This window comes from Lepus europaeus, chromosome 10, assembly GCF_033115175.1.
Source record: "Lepus europaeus isolate LE1 chromosome 10, mLepTim1.pri, whole genome shotgun sequence".
Classification (NCBI taxonomy): Eukaryota; Metazoa; Chordata; class Mammalia; order Lagomorpha; family Leporidae; genus Lepus; species Lepus europaeus.
This window is the reverse complement of record NC_084836.1, coordinates 24,505,702-24,523,756: the sequence shown is the minus strand read 5'-3', so window position 1 is coordinate 24,523,756 and position 18,055 is coordinate 24,505,702. Positions and strand designations below refer to the sequence as shown.

At 43.3% G+C, this 18,055-nt stretch overlaps 1 pseudogene; it reads right to left on the bottom strand.

Moving 5' to 3' along the window:
• Positions 1-1,741: 1,741 nt before the first annotated feature.
• LOC133767994 (transducin-like enhancer protein 4) lies at positions 1,742-3,578 on the bottom strand (annotated as a pseudogene).
• Positions 3,579-18,055: the final 14,477 nt, after the last annotated feature.

The following is an 18,055-nucleotide window of genomic DNA, read 5'->3' as shown; positions in this document are numbered from 1 at the left end:
TGTTTCTTCAGAGCATTCATGACCATTTATAATTAGTTCATTTATGTGTTGATTGGCTTGCTTTCTTGAATCCCCACATAAATAAACACTCCATGAAGGCAGGACTCTGTCATGTCTGCTATTTTACCCTTGATGCCTAGAACGGTGCTTGACACTGTCGACATACATTTGTTGAATGAAGAAATGAACAAACAAAAGATTGCATTTGGTTGGTAGGATCAGGATGGGTTTCCTGAGAGGAAAGGAGCCTTAAAAAGTGGATATGTTGAAAGTAGTGGGGAGAAGAGAGATGTTGCAAACAGAAGGAAGAGCATAAGCAAATGTTTGGAGCCCAAGAAAGGCAAATCACTTTCTGAGAACAACAAACTCTGTCTATTTTTGAACTTAAGATGCACACTCTACCCTCCTGCTTGCCCCTTCCATTTTAACATTTCCAAATCGGTATAATTGGTATGTGTCTTATAATCACCATCTGAATGTACTATAGTTGCTTCCTTTTTTCCCTGAAATGTTCTTTAATTGATGGTGTGTCTTATAAACATCAGTTGCATTTTAGGCATGGATAAATAAGGTGATTCAGTTTTACTTGAACACAGAGTATATATAGGGGAACGGAGGGAACTAGTGATGCAGACAGAGGGGAAACGAGCCACGAGGAGCTGAGGTCATCAGCCCTTCCCTGAGGTCCACCTGCACTGCCCTATCCCTGCCTTGCCTCCACTCAGTGGAAAATTGCAACTTCTATGGTTTCACTGCTTAGAATTAGCACTGGCAAAAAACTAACCAACATGGCTGCCCACTGCATAGCCACATTGACTTTTAGCTCATTATAAGGTCATTATCATCAAATTGTCATGGCTGACACATCTACTACCATCATGCACCTGAAGCTGACATTTCTGAGTTTTCCAAAAAAGGACAAGGAAATAAGTGGTACTGTATTCAAGCCCTGGCCAAAACTCTGGCCCTTATAACTAGTCAATCAAACCCTACCCACGATATGCCTCCAGGTCATATAAATGAATCTGGGGATGGATCTGAACCTCGCTAAGTATAGCGCTCTCTTGAGCCTGCCTGCACTCCTTGTAGAGTATGTGTTTTTGCTTTGCATGCAAATACATCTTCCTTCTCTTCTATCCTTTACCTGTCTGCTCCTCAAATTCCTTCTTTTGTCAGAGACAAGAACTTAGACCCAGCTACTCTGCAAAACTAGCACTTAGAAATTGTGTTGTAAAAGTTCTGCTATAGGCCTAAGAGTTCATACCACACTTAATTTGTTGGTGACTGGAAGGAGTTCCTACGGAAATTATTATGCAATATTATCTCCTGAAACAGCTGTAAATCTCCCTGTCCTGATAAAGTTTTTTTCTTGGCTGTTCACATTTTTTTTTTTTTCAGGAGCAGACAGCTTTATATAGTCAGTCATTGTTAGAAAGCCTTCTTTAAACAAAATAAATATATTACAGATATAACACATAATTAAAGATTCCGGTCACTGTTAAGTATGCTATTCCATGTTCTGCCTAGTAGACAGCTGTAGATTTGGTATCACAGGTTCTTAATGAATATTCACAATTCAATAGCAAGGAGGAAGTGGGATGAAGGAAGGGGATTAAATTCCACAAGGGCAGGGAGTATTTGAAATCCTTGGTTTTAGAGGCAGGGGTGGGGGTGAACTTAAAGGGATGAGAGAGCAAAGTGCTACAAGGAGAAGGAGTCCAGTTTGCATGATCTGTCCTTGCTAAATAACTTCATAAACCATGGCCTTCTTGTCCCCAGAGCCAGTGACAATGCACTTGTCATCCACAGACATCCACATGGGGCTGGAATATACTGGCCCCATAAGGTGTTCTCCAGACATTCAGAAGGTTGTCCTTACCAGGGCTTACAAACCATACGCCACGGTGGGCAAACTTGAGCGACAGCACACAGCCCTCATGCATATGTAGCTGGTACTTGTCGGGCTTGGTGACATGCAGCACTTCCACATTGCTGTTCCCCGTCCCCACTGCCAGCCACTCTCCAGTTGGGCAATAGCCCAAAGAAAAGATCTGTGAGGGGAAGTCGTGCTGCTGCAGCTGCCGCACTTCGCGCAGGTCCCAGGACCTGACCGTGTTGTCCAAACTGCCTGTCCAGAGCTGGCTCCGTCTGTGTAGCCCTGGAGTTGCCTCACCAAGGTCTGGTTGATGGCAATGCTGCCGTCGCTGCAGTAGGAGAAGCAGACCTTGGAATCAGGGCTGATGGCCAGCGCGTAGCCGGCGGGGTCCGAGGACGTCAGCTCCGCCTTGCTGCACGGGGTGGGAGCCGCCAGGTCCCAGATGGACAAAGTGCTGGCTTCCTCTCCAACAATTAGGGTGCAACCATCAGGGAGCAATCTGCAGGAACGGATGTAGTTATCCCTGTTCAGACAGTCAAGCTGCGAGACAGGACTCCTGTCGCCAGGGTGGCTGGTGTCCCAGAACTTGACTCAGCTCTTGCCGCCATGTACACGTGTCTCGTGGGGTTGCTGATCGTCACATCACAGCGCACACCACCTCCCCATGTTTGAGGGTGCTGATCTGGCAAGCGTGTTAGGTGCTCCCGGGTCCAATGAGGGCGGGGTTGGGAGGGTGGGGGAGGGACTGCTGCACCTGGCCGTCTGCACTAACATGGAAGGAGGATGCTGGTTTTCCTCCTGGAATGCCTGTCAGGTTTGGAGGTATTGCTGGCACACCGATGTGAGGATGCGGATTAAATCCAACCACTCATCTGAGGGGAGATGTAGTGCAGTCCAGCACAGGTGGCTCCGGGCTGGTCAGCTCTCCATTCATCCCAGCATGGGGAAAAATCCCAAATGGGGTTGGATATGGACAAGGTATCGCCGCTGGGGTCCTCAGGCTGGAAGCCAAAGGGTCAACTCCTGGTAGTTTTCCAGGTACAGGCCTCAATCCGGGAGTGGGATTACTGCCTGGAGTGGGCGCATCAGTTCGTGGAGTAGAGGTATTGGACTTTGAAACAGGAGTGGTAGGTTTTTCATTAAGGCTAAGTTCTTTGGATTTGGAGGAAGGAGTACTGCTGGAAGGAGCAATGGAAGCAGGGCTGACGGGGGCATCTTTCTTGAGCAGGCGTGTCTTGTCCAGGCCATTTTCTCTTGGGGAGTGTGCTGGGCTCCCCCCGGGGGGAGGATGGATCCTCATTGGAAACATCCACCGCCAAGTTGTCATCACTCTTCTCACCATCACTGTCATAAGGAGCCGCAATTTCCTTTTCTTCAGTTTTCTGCTTTTGCTCTCCCTGGAGCAGTCTGTGGAGTTTCTGTGCTTCTAAGCATGGAAACTGGCTGATGGGGACACGGAAGAGCTCTTGATGGAGTCTCCTTCTCTTGGGTGATCGTTTTCCTGGTGCTTCTCCTCATCTTTAATTGAAAGGTGAGACTGGCCTCCGAGGGCACTACAGAGGGCCAGAAGCCTGGCACTGCTGCCGATGGGTGCACTAGCAGGTGGCTGAAGCCCGGCAGGGTGTGGAGTCAGGGGCACTGGCAGACCCTGTCCATGTGATAAATGCTGAGCCTGGAGTTGTTGCCCAATGATGTGAATCATATGGTAATTCTATGTAGTTTTTTTGGTTTTTCAGGTTTTTTTTTTTTTTTTTTTGGAGGACCTGGCTTACTGTTTTCCAGAGATGCTATGGAGGTTATTGTTTAATAGGTACAGAGCTTCACCCTCCAATGGCCGCCGCGGTAGCGCGCTGCGGCCGGCGCACCGCGCTGATCCGATGGCAGGAGCCAGGTGTTTCTCCTGGTCTCCCATGGGGTGCAGGGCCCAAGGGCTTGGGCCATCCTCCACTGCACTCCCTGGCCACAGCAGAGAGCTGGCCTGGAAGAGGGGCAACTGGGACAGGATCGGTGCCCCGACCGGGACTAGAACCCGGTGTGCCGGCGCCGCTAGGCGGAGGATTAGCCTATTGAGCCGCGGCGCTGGCCCACAAGGGGATATTATGCAACCTTAAAAGGAAAGAAGTTCTGATACAAGCTACCATATGGATGAACTTCAAAGACATTATGCTAAGTGAATTAAGCCAATCACAAAAGTCAAATTTCTAGGGTAGTCAAAATCATAAACACACAGAAGAGTGGTGGTTGCCAAGAGCTCATGCGGGGGTGATGGAGAGTTGTGTAATGAGTATAGAGTTTTACAGGATGTAAAAGTTCTGGAGATTGATTATACAATGGTGTAAAATTGTAACACTCCTGAATTGTATACTAAAAAAATGGTACGAATGGTTAAAAAAAAAAGCAATAGCCTCCTATTAGTCTCCCCCCTGGCAATTACTATTCTACTTTTTATCTTTGTGAATTTAATCACTCTAGGTACTTTATATTAGTGAAATAATACAGTATTGTACTTTTATGAATGACCTATTTCAGTTAGCAATAATGTCTTCGAAGTTCATACATGTTATAGCATGTTTCAGAATTGCCTTCCCCTTTAAGGCTAAATGATACTCCGTTGCATATGTATGTCACATTTTTTAAATGTATCTTTACATTATGAGACCCTTTCTTTTGGTTTACACAGCATCAAGGCCATGGATTCCCTTCCCGTTCGTTTGCCAGGGTTCCCATACATTCAGCTTCAGGTGGACAGGCACACACCGAACAGTGAGGAAAGAAGGGGACCATCGTCTTCAGTAGTCAGACCACTTAGAATCACTGCGGATAAGAAAGGATGGACAGATGTCTCAGCCAGATGGCTCTCACATCTGGTTGAGGAGCTTAAGTACAATTTGAAAGGCGTGAGAACAAAATAATGCTTGAGGAAGCTGACTTGTGGTGTGATTTCACAGAAGAGAAAGGATAAGCTCTTGGGAGAGAGACAGGCTGTGTTGGTGGAGCAGCCACAAGATGCCTGGTACTCAGTCACTTTTTATGATAGGAATACATCTGTAGAAAACCTAGAGAAGGACACACAGTGCTGGTTGAAAAATGTAGAGAATAAAGACATCAGAAATAGTGAAGTTAACACTTTTTCCAAAGTGTTTGCCTATAGATGAAACATACAACTTTCTTTTTCACCATGCTTGGAGTCAAAGAGCGTTCCCTCTGAAGATTACACACAAAGATTCAGTTAGGTCACTGAGACGTTTTTTCCTACCAATTTCCCCTTTCCCATTTTACTTCATCCTCTAGGACTGAAATCTGTTCAAATTTAAGAGAAGGATGGAGAAGACAGTTCAACAACTGTGTCTTCAGTTGTCTGCTCTTTCCTCCATGGTTTTCTGTAGGACTGAGTTTTTTTGTTTGTTTAACATACTCATCCTTACTCTGCTTTGCTCATGCTTCAGAAACAGCCTTGTTATATCCCTTCATAATTGTCACTGATACTCTTTCTTCTCTTAACAAAACCAAGAAAGGAACAGGTACTTTCTTTTGGATTGAGCCTCCAAATACAAATAAATGATCTTTGTTACAAGTCAACTTGTGTAAGAAAAACCAACCAATAGATCTTGAACATTGATAATGGTTGAATTAGGATATTAGGCAATGCAATGGATAAGACATACTCCTTGCCCTACAACCATAACATAAAAAATAGATCCATCAATATACCTTTTTTCATTTGTATTTTACTTTACTCCTTCTATGAACAGTATTCCAAGCATTTTTTGGGATACTGTTGGAGATAGTCTGGCTGTACCATTAACCAGGGTTAGCCAAACAAAAAGGTGACACCAGTCATCTTGTGGCTGATTTCACCATAAGCCTGTTTGTCTACTCATAGCTTGTTCTTGCTCTTTTCTCTTCTATTAAATGGAGGTGGACACATGACCCAAGCTAGGTCTGTATCACATGCTTGCTCCCAGGAATTTTCAATCTTGAACAGAAGAACAAAAAGAGTGAAAAAGACACTTCCGGGCCGGCACTGCGGCTCAATAGGCTAATCCTCCACCTTGCAGTGCCGGCACACCGGGTTCTAGTCCCGGTCGGGGCGCCAGATTCTGTCCCTGTTGCCCCTCTTCCAGGCCAGCTCTCTGCTGTGGCCCGGGAGTGGAGAGGAGGATGGCCTAAGTCCTTGGGCCCTGCACCCACATGGGAGACCAGGATAAGCACCTGGCTCCTGCCTTTGGATCAGCGCGGTGCGCTGGCCACAGCGCACCAGCCGTGGCGGCCACTGGAGGGTGAACCAATGGCAAAGGAAGACCTTTCTCTCTGTCTCTCTCTCACTATCCACTCTGTTAAAAAAAAAAAGACCCTTCCTTTTGTAACCTTAAGTCCCAAAGCCACTGTGATTCTTGCCTTTTCTAGTGTCTAGTTATTGATAGAATTGGGCTTTTCAATCCATGAGCTACTAGCACATGGGTTGGAAATTTCATTTTCTACCTACTTTATGCAGCTTAATTCCAAACAGCATGTTTTTCTTGAATGCTTGCAAGGGCTAGACACTATTATGAAGTCTCTGTGTGGATGACATCATTTGATCTTCACAGTAACACTGCATTTATTATTCCCATTTGATAGATAAAGTTAGAAAACATTAATAACTTGCCAAAAGTTACGCAGCTAGCATGACGTAGAGCTGAGTATCTTTAGTATCTGATTCCTAGTGAGAAATTCTTTAGGAAAATTCATTAAGTGGACTTTTTGATAATGAAGTGGTAGAGATGAGACCCTAGAGGTTAGATGGGAGAAGTTGAGAATAAAGGGATTTATTTCCCACAGCCAATGAATAGAATGTGGGAGTTGTTCTTTGAGAGTTAAGATAGATTTTGGGAGCCTGAAACTCAAGGAAGGATATGGATATTAGAGAGAGAGTGAATCCTCATAATGTCAGCAGGCTGGAAACTTAGAGGTGTCCTTTAGAATATTTTTATTTCTGAACAACAGAAAAATTAGCTCTAGCCGTCACCGTGGCTTAACAGGCTAATCCTCCGCCTTGCGGTGCCGGCACACCGGGTTCTAGTCCCGGTCGGGGCGCCGGATTCTATCCCGGTTGCCCCTCTTCCTGTCCAGCTCTCTGCTGTGGCCCGGGAAGGCAGTGGAGGATGGCCCAAGTCCTTGGGCCCTGCACCCCATGGGAGACCAGGAGAAGCACCTGGCTCCTGGCTTCGGATCAGCACGATGCGCCAGCTGCAGCGGCCATTGGAGGGTGAACCAACGGCAAAAAGGAAGACCTTTCTCTCTGTCTCTCTCACTATCCACTCTGCCTATCAAAAAAAAAAAAAATGAGCTCAAAATAAGTATAAATAATAACACTATTATTCTAAAAATTCTGGAGGAAGAAATAGTCAAGATTAAATTTTTGGTGGGCCAGTCATCAAGGTCAGGTTTTCTCCACCCATTCTTTTTTCACTCTCTATTGTTTTTGTCCTTAGAGAAATCCCTCCATGGTTAGAAAGAAGGCCACACAGGTCCATGTGTCGCCTTTGGATAGGACAATGGTCAGAGGAAGAGATGGGCTCTGTCGGTCTCTCTTGGAGGAGGGAACTTTTCCCAGAAGCATCCAGATTTCCTTCCACATCTTATTGGCCAGAATGTGTCACATGCCTATGTCTACATTAATCACTGTCAGCCTTAATTGCTAAAAACAGAATGCAGTTCTCAGGCAAAAGGTGGGAAGAGAGTGAATTTCTGAACAAGATAAAAGCTCTCTGAGGGAAGAGCAATGGCATAATGTGTTGGGTAGGCAAACAACAAAATCTGCTACATAGACTAAGAGATTCTGTAAGTCCACAAACTTCAGGAACAGTAGTGATTTGACTGGTAAAATTTGAGCTAATAAGCCTTTTTTTTTTTTAAAGATTTTTTATTTTATTTATCTGAAAGAGTTACAGAGAGAGGTAGAGACAGAGAGGTCTTCCATCCGCTGGTTCACTCCCCAATTGGCCGCAATGGCTGGAGCTGTGCCAATCCGAAGCCAGGAGCTTCTTCCAGGTCTCCCATGTGGGTGCAGGGGCCCAAGGACCTGGGCCATCTTCTACTGCTATCCTAGGCCATAGCAGAGAGCTGGATTGGAAGAGAAGCAGCCAGGACTAGAACCGATGCCCATATGAGATGCCGGTGCTTCAGGCCAGGGCTTTAACCCGCTGCACCACAATGCTGGCCCCGCTAGTAAGCCTTAGATTTAAACCATGAATTCCTGGCCGGCGCTGCGGCTCACTAGGCTAATCCTCTGCCTTGTGGCGCCGGCACACCGGGTTCTAGTCCTGGTCGGGGCACAGATCCTGTCCCGATTGCCCCTCTTCCAGGCCAGCTCTCTGCTGTGGCCAGGGAGTGCAGTGGAGGATGGCTCAAGTCCTTGGGCCCTGCACCCCATGGGAGACCAGGAGAAGCACCTGGCTCCTGCCATCGGATCAGTGCGGTGCGCCGGCTGCAGCGCGCCTACCGTAGCGGCCATTGGAGGGTGAACCAACGGCAAAAGGAAGACCTTTCTCTCTGTCTCTCTTTCACTGTCCACTCTGCCTGTCAAAAACAAACAAACAAGCAAAAAAAAAACCATGAGTTCCTAATTTACCATCTCTATGGTAGTGAATGTAAAAGTACTGTGAATATTAATTGAAATAATGTATGTAAATTGCTTGACACAGTATTTGGCAACATATTAACACAATGGTTGATAATTATTTTACTTACGGAATGCTGAATTATTTTCTATATTAAGATAAATTATCCTTTGTTAACCTCAAATGTTTAGAAAAAAATTAGTTACAAGGAAGAACTTTGTGCTAATAGTGCTTTAAGGAATGAAGGAGAGCTTAAAAGCAGGGTTGTGAGAGGATAACAAATTCATTAGGTAAAGTGATGACAGAGGATCAAGAATTGACCTTGGAGTAGAGGTTTGCAGCAAGAGGTGACAGACTCAGTAAATTCAAGTGCCCTCCTCAGGGGAGTAAAGTTATGTCCAGCAGGAGTTAGATATAATCTATTTAATTCTGAAGAGATGGATAAAGGTCATGGAAAAAGTTGGGTTACACATATATTTTCAAAGAAGATCAATAGTGCAAGACAAAACATGCATAATGAGTGATGCAGGTACTAAGTGCTCCAGGGACTTAAAAGAAAAGCCACAGTGGATCAGGTGGTCAGGTGGACATGACAAACTTGGTCTTACTTTTGGAGAATGTTTAAGAATAAGTTAATGGAGGACAAGTGGTCGCTGCAGCAGAGAAAATGACGAAAGCACAGTCATAAGATGAAGCACATGAAAAGATACAGACTTGTCACTTTTGCAATGACCAAAAGGCGGAATGTTCATGCTATGAACCAGTAAGCTGCTTCTGCTTTTGTGATTAAAAAAAAGTCTGATGGTGAAATTATAAAGGTGGAACTAAAAAGTACAACAAATTGAGACTGAAATTTAAAAGATCAGTTACCCAAATTTGCTAATTTACTAAAATCTGAAGAAATGATCATTTCCAATGACATTTTATTGAACAATTTTATAACCATAAATTTCACCATAAAGTCATAAAGTTACATAAACAATAGTTGGCTAGCAGGCAAAACTGTTAATCTCAACATAATTTATAAGTATAATGGCTATGTATTATAAGCTTAAGTGACTGATTTATATAATCAGGAAATAATATCATATTATCCAATCACCAGCCAATACTGTTTCTTTTGAAATATATGAGGTACAAAGTAAATAACAACGTGAAAACATTCATATATCTATAAATAAAGGGTTATTGAAAATTATTGCGAATAAGATGTTCTAAAAACCATGTGAAACAAAAAGTTACGATGTGAAAATGTCCTTAAGGAATTATAATCTAGTTAGAGATGCCCATGAGTGCCAAGATGGTGAAAGTCTTTAAACAAAATGCTAAGGAGGGTAGACTTTAAAAAAATTTTTTTAAGGTTTTATTTATTTATTTATTCAAGAGGGAGAGTTGCAGACAGAGAGAGAGAGGGAGAGAGAGAGGAAAAAAAGGTCTTCCATCCTCTGGTTCATTCCCCAAGTGGCTGCAACAGCTGGAGTTGGGCCAATTTGAAGCCAGGAGCCAGGAGCTTCTTCCAGGTCTTCCACAGGGGCACAGGAGCCCAAGTACTTGGGCCATCTTCCATTGCTTTTCCAGGCCATAGCAGAGAGCTAAATTGGAAAAGGAGCCGCCAGGATATGAACTGGTGTCCATTTGTAATGCAGGTGGAGGCTTAGGCCACTATGCCACAGCGCTGGCCCCTGTAATTAATTTTTGAAGTAGTTTTATTTCTTTCACAAGGTCTTTCAACTCTTGATTACATTTTTTCCTATTTTGTGCCCATCAATGGTCTTAGTTTTTAAATTACCACTTCTGGAAGTGTTTCTAAATTTCTTCAGTTGTTTGAATATAATTATTTCATTTTGAAGTGCTGAGTTACAGTTTTCTTCTGTTGTGTGGTTGGTTCAGGTGGAGAATTTCCATCTGTTAAACAGTTATGCTTCTCATTTCTCTGCGTTCTTCGAAGAGTAGCTCTTGGTGAAGTTAGAAATCTGTTGGACAGAGTTCTGAATTCAAGAACATCTCTTCTGTCAGTGCAGTGAGTAGAAATTTCTTTCGGGGATAGTAATGGGAGGAAGGTCCTCATGTCTTATTTCTCTCATTTCTGTAACAGCCTCACTTTCCCCCGCTCAGTTCCTTCTTTTTCTTTCTTTTTAACTTCCAAGTCTCCAAGAGGCACCATCCTTTCTTGGTTTGTTTGATTCCAAGGAGGGTAGACTTTTAAAACAGGAAGGCATCAAAGGTTTCACAGTGTAGAAGTGCTGTGACAGGTGATTAGTGTGACTGCCATGTGCAGGGTGGATTCCAGGGTGGACACTGAAGATAGGAAACCAGTCAGGAAATGAGAAAGGTTCTGAGCAGGAGGCAACGAGAATAAGGGTCCAAGTGTGCCGTATGGCGCTAGAAAGGGAGGATTGGTGGGCTCCTCACACTGTCAGGGCCCCGTCCCTCATATCCAGAAGCTCACCGAGGCAGGCCTTCAAATCTCAGCAGACCCACTCACAGCCCTGACCATGTTCCCACCCTGCTTCCCACACTGCATTCTGAGGTGCTCCTGCCCCCCTTCTACTTTCTGCAGCTCCCCACCCTTTGGACTTAACCCCATCACTGTTCTCGTGGTTACTGATTTGGTTTCTACCAGGTACAGAATTTTTTTTTTCAGCTATATGCAACAGAAAACCTAACAAATGGCCTAAGCCCATATACATATTGCTTGCTTACCTAACAAGAACCCTGCCTACAATGTTATCGAGAAGGCAAATTCCACTCTGCCTTCTCTGTGAGTCAGGAATATCTCCCCTGTGATTGTCAACCTGCTATAATCACTCTGGAAACACCCCTCACACAAAGGTATAGTCATGCTGGAATCAAAGGAAGGGAGACAAAAGGGTTTTCTCCCTTTTTCTTTAATAAGAGAAAAAAGTCTTTCCCCAAGCCTTCAATCAACTTCCCCTTATATTGCACTGGTCAGTCTGAGCCGTGTGTCCATTCCCATACCAAGCACTGACAAGGAGAAAGTATGAGCCCATATTTGACACAGTGGTTAAACCACCAGCTGGGACACTTGTATCCCATATCAGAGGGCCTGGATTTGAGTCCCAGCTTAGCTCCTGATTCCAACTTCCTTCTAATGCACACCCTGGAAGCCAACAGGTGATGGCCCAAGCACTTAGGTTCCTGACACACATAAGGGAGGCATGGACTGAGTTCTTGGCTCTTGGTTTCAACCTGGCTCAGCTTCAGCTATTGAGGGCAGTTAGGGAATGAACCAGCAAATGGGAGCTCTGTCTTATTTTCTCTTTGTCTCTCTGCCTCTCAAATAAGTTAAAAAAAAATTTTTTAATAAAAAGGAGAATGGGTTTACCATGATCACAGTGCTGGGTATTTTTTTCTGAAAAAACTGGGGCTTGGTTAGCAAGAAAAAAGGGGAATGACAGTTAAGAAACTTAGAGTAACTGTGTTGGCCATGAGTGCAGACCCTCATTGTGCCCTGTGTAATCACTTCTCAACTATCTCTTGGAACCCCAACCTCAGTGCCTCCATTGCCCATTTTCCCTCCTACCCCATTAGGAAAGCCAGAATTGTCCTAAGTCTTTAAAGTAAGACACAGACAGTGGTCATTTCAAAAGAAGACTCTAGGGTCAATTGTTTGGCACAGTGGTGGGGATGTTGCTTTGTATGTCTACAACCCATGTCATAGTGCTTGGGTTCAAGTTCTGGCTCCATTTCTGATTCCAACTGAACTACTAATGTGTATCCTGAGAAGCAGCAGGTGATGTCTAGAGAATTTGGGTCCTTTCCTTCACCTGGAGACCCAGATTGAGTTTGGGGCCTCTGGCTTCAGTGTGGCCCAGTCCTGGTACTTGTGAGCATCTGGGGAGTGAACTACAGATGGAAGGTTCTCTCTCTCTCTCTCTCTCTCTCTTTCTCCATCTCTGTATCCCTGAATTTCAAAAATAAATAAATAAATAATTAAAAAAAGAAGAATCAACTGGACATACCCCTGCCTGGATCTGCAGGGCAAGGCTGAGTGGTGCTATAGGATATGAGTAAGGTTGTTTGAAACTCACTTATAAGTTTTACCTTATACACAAAGAATTGGGGATTTAGCTCTTGTTTTTAATCCCTGGAGTCTGTCAAGTGTTGAATGTTAAGGGGGTGGATAACATAAACACCAAGGATCAGGGGAGAACAGTTTGAGGAGGAGCTGAAGGAAGAATAGAGGGTGCCAATGTCTCTGCAGATGACAGAGCCTTTGTAAGCCTCTCTCATTATCATCTCTTCTCTGTGCTTCATTTCACATTAAAATTCCCCTCAGCATTTTGGCATGGATAAACCTTGGCAATGTCTCTTTGAAAAAATAATTATCATGTATTTTTTTTTCTTGTTAAAGCCAAGCAGATATTTTTTCAAATGGTTACAGCTCTGGCGTATTCATTAGTAAAATCTACTGGGCGTTTAGAAAGTGGGTATCATTAGAGTTCTGTAGTGCAGCTAATTTCACTCACTGACCTCTCTTTGCATCTACCCTTTTATTGTTCTTTATTCCACTAGTCCTAATTACCATAAATATAAAAGGGGTATACATTTCCTTGGCTTTTTTAGAAGTTTTTGCTTTATTCCACCCCCGATGCTATGTTGCTTTGTCCTTGCAAGCACATCCTTTAGCTTCCGTGCTTGGGATTTATTTTTGATTTGAGAGGAACAAGAGAGCTTGTGACTAATGGGGACCAAGTCTTTTTGACCTGGTGGGCTTCTTCCTCTATCTTCCCTAAAATAGATTGTTTATACATCTTCCCAAGTCATGTTTATGCCGACACTTTTCATTGATGCCAAATAAAATTTGTAAGGAAATTTGAGCTCAGTTGAGAACCTTGGGGAAGAAAAGCTTTTAGTTTAAGATCACCTCCCATACTACTTATTTTTCAAGTCCCTTTTCCTTGTGCACACACTCTGGTGCCTTCCTTGTCCTCTGGCCATGCCAGATAAGTCATCATTCACAGAAAAAAAAAAAAGATCTCAGACCCCCATATCTTTGCTTATTATGTCCTCTTTTTGTTCAAGGACCACATCTTTCTGTCTGCCTGGTGGATCCATCTTATCCTTCAAGCCCTGTTCAGAAGTCATCTAGTGTGAGACCTTTCTAGACCTCACTTCTACCTTGCCTGCCAGCCTTGTTTAAACACCCCTCATTCTCTGTATTCCCATAATAGTCTGGGTATAGCTTTACTCTAAAGCTTGTAATTTTATCTAAGTCTCTGTCAGGTCCAGCCCTGTCTACTGCTAGCTTGAGTTCTTTACCCTAGGGAGTTCTTAGAACCAGGGCACTGCCTTCATCTCCCTGTTAGCCCTGATACTGCTTAGAGATGCCAGCTACAGGGCACATGGCTGTCAGATTGAGGACCAATATCAACCCCCACCCTCCAAGTATGTCATGCTTCTTTGGGTATTATAATTGGGACAGCTTGCTACTCCTGAGACTGACTTACTTCCTTCTCCACACCATCTTTCTGTACTGCCAGACTGTGAACTTGCTGAGACTTTGCAACTTGGAGATTATATAAATTGCAGAAGCTCAAGCAGTGATAGTGAGACGTGTGCTAAAGTCCTCACTTTAACTTTTGTTGCATCAGGGTGCACAGGATTTTAAAAATAGAGGCTCCAATTGTTCCTTTGGTGAAGATTTCTTCAAAAACAAGAAGTTCATAGGAAAGAAAAAAACAAATGGTTCTTAAACACTTGAAATTATAATTAAATTTACTCATTGTAAGATAAGTACAATTTAAATATTTGCTGATATACCATTTTTCAAACAAGTAAACATTAAAAACTGCCAGCTGTGTTATTCAGGGTATGTAATAACAGATACTCTTCTGCAGATCTCCATACTCTTTGACCCAGCAGTAGCATGGCTAGAAATTTATCCTATAGGCATGCAAGCATATGTAAAATCAACTGATTTATAATACTGTTATTCATTTCTCTAGTAATTTGTAGAATCTATTTGAAACAACCTAAAATTTCATCAATACCAAGATAAGTAAATAAATTGAGGTATATCCACAGGCTGGAACACTATGTGGCCAATTTTTTGTTTTATGTTTTTCTTATACTGATATGAAACAATCCCTAAGATATACTATTGGGGAAGGAACAGGTTGCAGAAGGCATGAAGTAGCAGGGGGACTTGGGTGGGAGGGAAGTTTTCATTTTTTGCTATTTTGTGTCTTTACTTTTATGAACCAGGTGAATACATTACCTGTTAAGAAAATAAGTAAAATATATAAAGAGCATTTGCAGCTATAGGATATAATTTTGTTTCCCTAACACCAAATGCATGGCTTGGCATTTGATAGGTATTTGGATTCTTTAGACAATAGAGATCATGGTTATAAAAGTGTATGCATGGGCCAGCGCCTCAGCTCACTAGGCTAATCCTCCGCCTCGCGGTGCCGGCACACCGGGTTTTAGTCCCGGTCTGGGCACCAGATCCTGTCCCGGTTGCCCCTCTTACAGGCCAGCTCTCTGCTGTGGCCAGGGAGTGCAGTGGAGGATGGCCCAAGTCATCAAAGAGCTATGGAAAATGCATATTACGAAAAAAAAAAACTATGCAAGGATTCTATTTTTTTGTACCAAGAGAAATTTGTATTTTATGTACATTTTCCCACAACCTTTTTGAAGCATGCACCTCATACGGTGGTCCCTCCTTGTCAGGAAATGCTGCACGCAGAAACCTGTCTTTGGGTTGCCGTGGTGGCAGCAGCAGGTCAGTGGCTGAGGTTTGGGATGGGGACCAGATATAGCTGAGCAACCTGGTGTGGTTCTTGCACTTGACCTTAGCCAAAAGGCTGAGAAGCGATGCGGTTCCTAAGCAGGCTCAATACAGTAGGTGCTCTGTTGCTCAGTTTCTTTATTTGTGGTTTTCGTGGACGTTTATTTTTTAGAGCAGTTTTGAGTTCACAGTAAAACTGAGCAGAAAGTACAGAGATTTCCCAAGGACCTGGGGCCCCAGGCTTGAACAGCTTCCCCCTCCACCAACATCCTGCATGAGAATGGGACTTTTGTTATGGTTAATGAACCTGAATCATTATTCCTCAAACTCCCAAGGGTTTTGCCTTTGTTTGATGTATTTGTTGATCAGTTGGGTAAAATAGTCAAGCTGCTTCCTATAAAGTTGTGAATCTCAGCATCTGTTGGACCCTAACCGTTAAACTCTCTAAACCAATGATTATCTTGTCATCCTTAGTAATTTCATTCCACTTCAGTTTATACATGATTGTGTTTGTTTCTGTTTAACACCGTATTCTTTCAATAAACTAACCTAAAATATGTATGACTGAATTGAAAACACTATTCTGGATAGTGTCCAGGCCTACAAAGAAATAACATAAAATCTTCCTCTAGAAATTATTTTTAAAAACATACAAGATTGCACAGTAATGTAAGAATTAGGATCAGTACTTCACAACAGAACTGCACAATATAAGCTTCATTGGTGAAGTGATAAATGGTAAAGTGAGAAATAAAGACAAGAAGCACATAAAGATTATGCAATGTCTTTGGACCTGGAATAGTCAGGAAAAACTTGATGGAGAAGCAGCAACGTGAACTGAACTTGAATTATGGACAAGACTTGGAGAGGAGACTAGAAATGATGACAGCCTGTCCTAAACCCAAGTTCTTGTAGATGCAGCTTTTTTTTTTTTACTTTTTTTTTTTTTTTTTTTAATTTTTGACAGGCAGAGTGGACAGTGAGAGAGAGAGACACAGAGAAAGGTCTTTGCCATTGGTTCACCCTCCAATGGCTGCCGCGGCCAGTGCGCTGCGGCCAGCGCACCGCGCTGATCCGAAGCCAGGAGCCAGGTGCTTATCCTGGTCTCCCATGGGGTGCAGGGCCCAAGCGCTTGGGCCATCCTCCACTGCACTCCCTGGCCATAGCAGAGAGCTGGCCTGGAAGAGGGGCAACCGGGATAGAATCCAGCGCCCCGACTGGGACTAGAACCTGGTGTGCCGGCGCCGCTAGGCGGAGGATTAGCCTGTTGAGCCATGGCGCTGGCCAGTAGATGAACTTTTTTTTTCTTTCTTTCTTTATCTTTTTTTTTTTTTTTTAATATTAATAGCAGGGTGGTTTGAGACAAGTCTGGAAAGGTAGCTGGGGAGTATATTGTGTAAGACTTCCAAATTCTTTGCAGAGATACCAGCATTTTATATTGTAATCAAGTGGAAGTCGTTAAAATTTTGAGTAGAGCAGTTGCATACCCTATTAGAAACAGATTTTAATAAAATGTCTCTAATACACCCCCAACCAAAATCCTAAGATGCTTTCCCCCATGGAAACGGCTGCGGTGAGTGGACCAAGTCTGAAAGAGCTAATTTCCCTGGAAACAGATCTGGTGTGTTTCTGGAGCTTAATAAATCATCAAGGGACTCTGTCTTACACAACTCCCTATCTTATTTTAAAGGTCTGGGTAGCAAAGGAATTCTTAAGAGGCAAGCTTTAAAGGCGGAATGTAGATTTGGCCAGTAGAAAACTACAAACCACTGGCCACTGAAGGGAAGGCAGAGGTATTTATTGGCAGCACCTTGGAATGAAAGCCCAGCAGTATACATCACATCCTCTTCACTCTGCTATCAGTCAGATGCAACAGGAAACTGACGAAGGTGCTAGGCAGTTTCCTTTATGCGCAGACCTGACTGGTTTCCTCTGTAACTTGTTCTTGCTCATTGTAAAGGAAAATCATGAAATGCCAGTCAGTTTCCTCCAGCTGGACCCTGCCTAGGACAAGGAAGGAAAAACAAATTTCTAAGATTAGTCAGTTTCCCTTTGCAGCTATAAAGCTGGTTCAGAGACTCCAGTTGACCCTTCTCTTGAATAAGTTTCTCCCTTACAGCTCAGCTTTGTATCATAGGCAAGATAAGGGCTTTTGGCAAAACAAGTACATATTATGTAATTCTTGTAGGAAATCTTGGGTTCATTCATGGGAATGCTAACCATATAGAACAACTTACTTGATAAGCTTTTCCTTCTCCTGTGACTTCTATAATTCATTAGTGCGGAGATGGGGGGAGGGAAACCTACTGATGATTTTAATTGATATAACAAGCAGCCAAGTTGTTTTGCTCCCATCTTAGTATGACTAATAAGGAACTGTTTCCATGGAGAACACTTCTGCAAAATTATCAAGGGAATTGAGTTAGTTTAGTGAAAGAGACAGGGTTGGACCATTTCAAAGAACAAGAAGTGTGTCTAGTGTCCGAGCCTGGAACCTGAGCTTGCTGGGTCTCAGACTGGAAGTCTATGACCTGCTGAAAAATGGGACTAAGAGGCTGGTATCCAACGAATCTGCCTGGCTTGCTTGGTAGAACCAATTCAACAAGACAATGGGAGTTATCTTCTCAGTGAACTTAACAATGTGGAGTAGCAAGGCTATTGGAATCCACACTGAATGAGAGTATATTCATTTAGCAGATGGATGATCCTTCTCATAACTTTCCATTTGAAAAAGTCCCTAATTTTTGAACTTCATAGTTATTATTAAAGCAATACTGCAATCCATTTCCCACTTACATGTTTGTGTGATTTTAAATATATCTA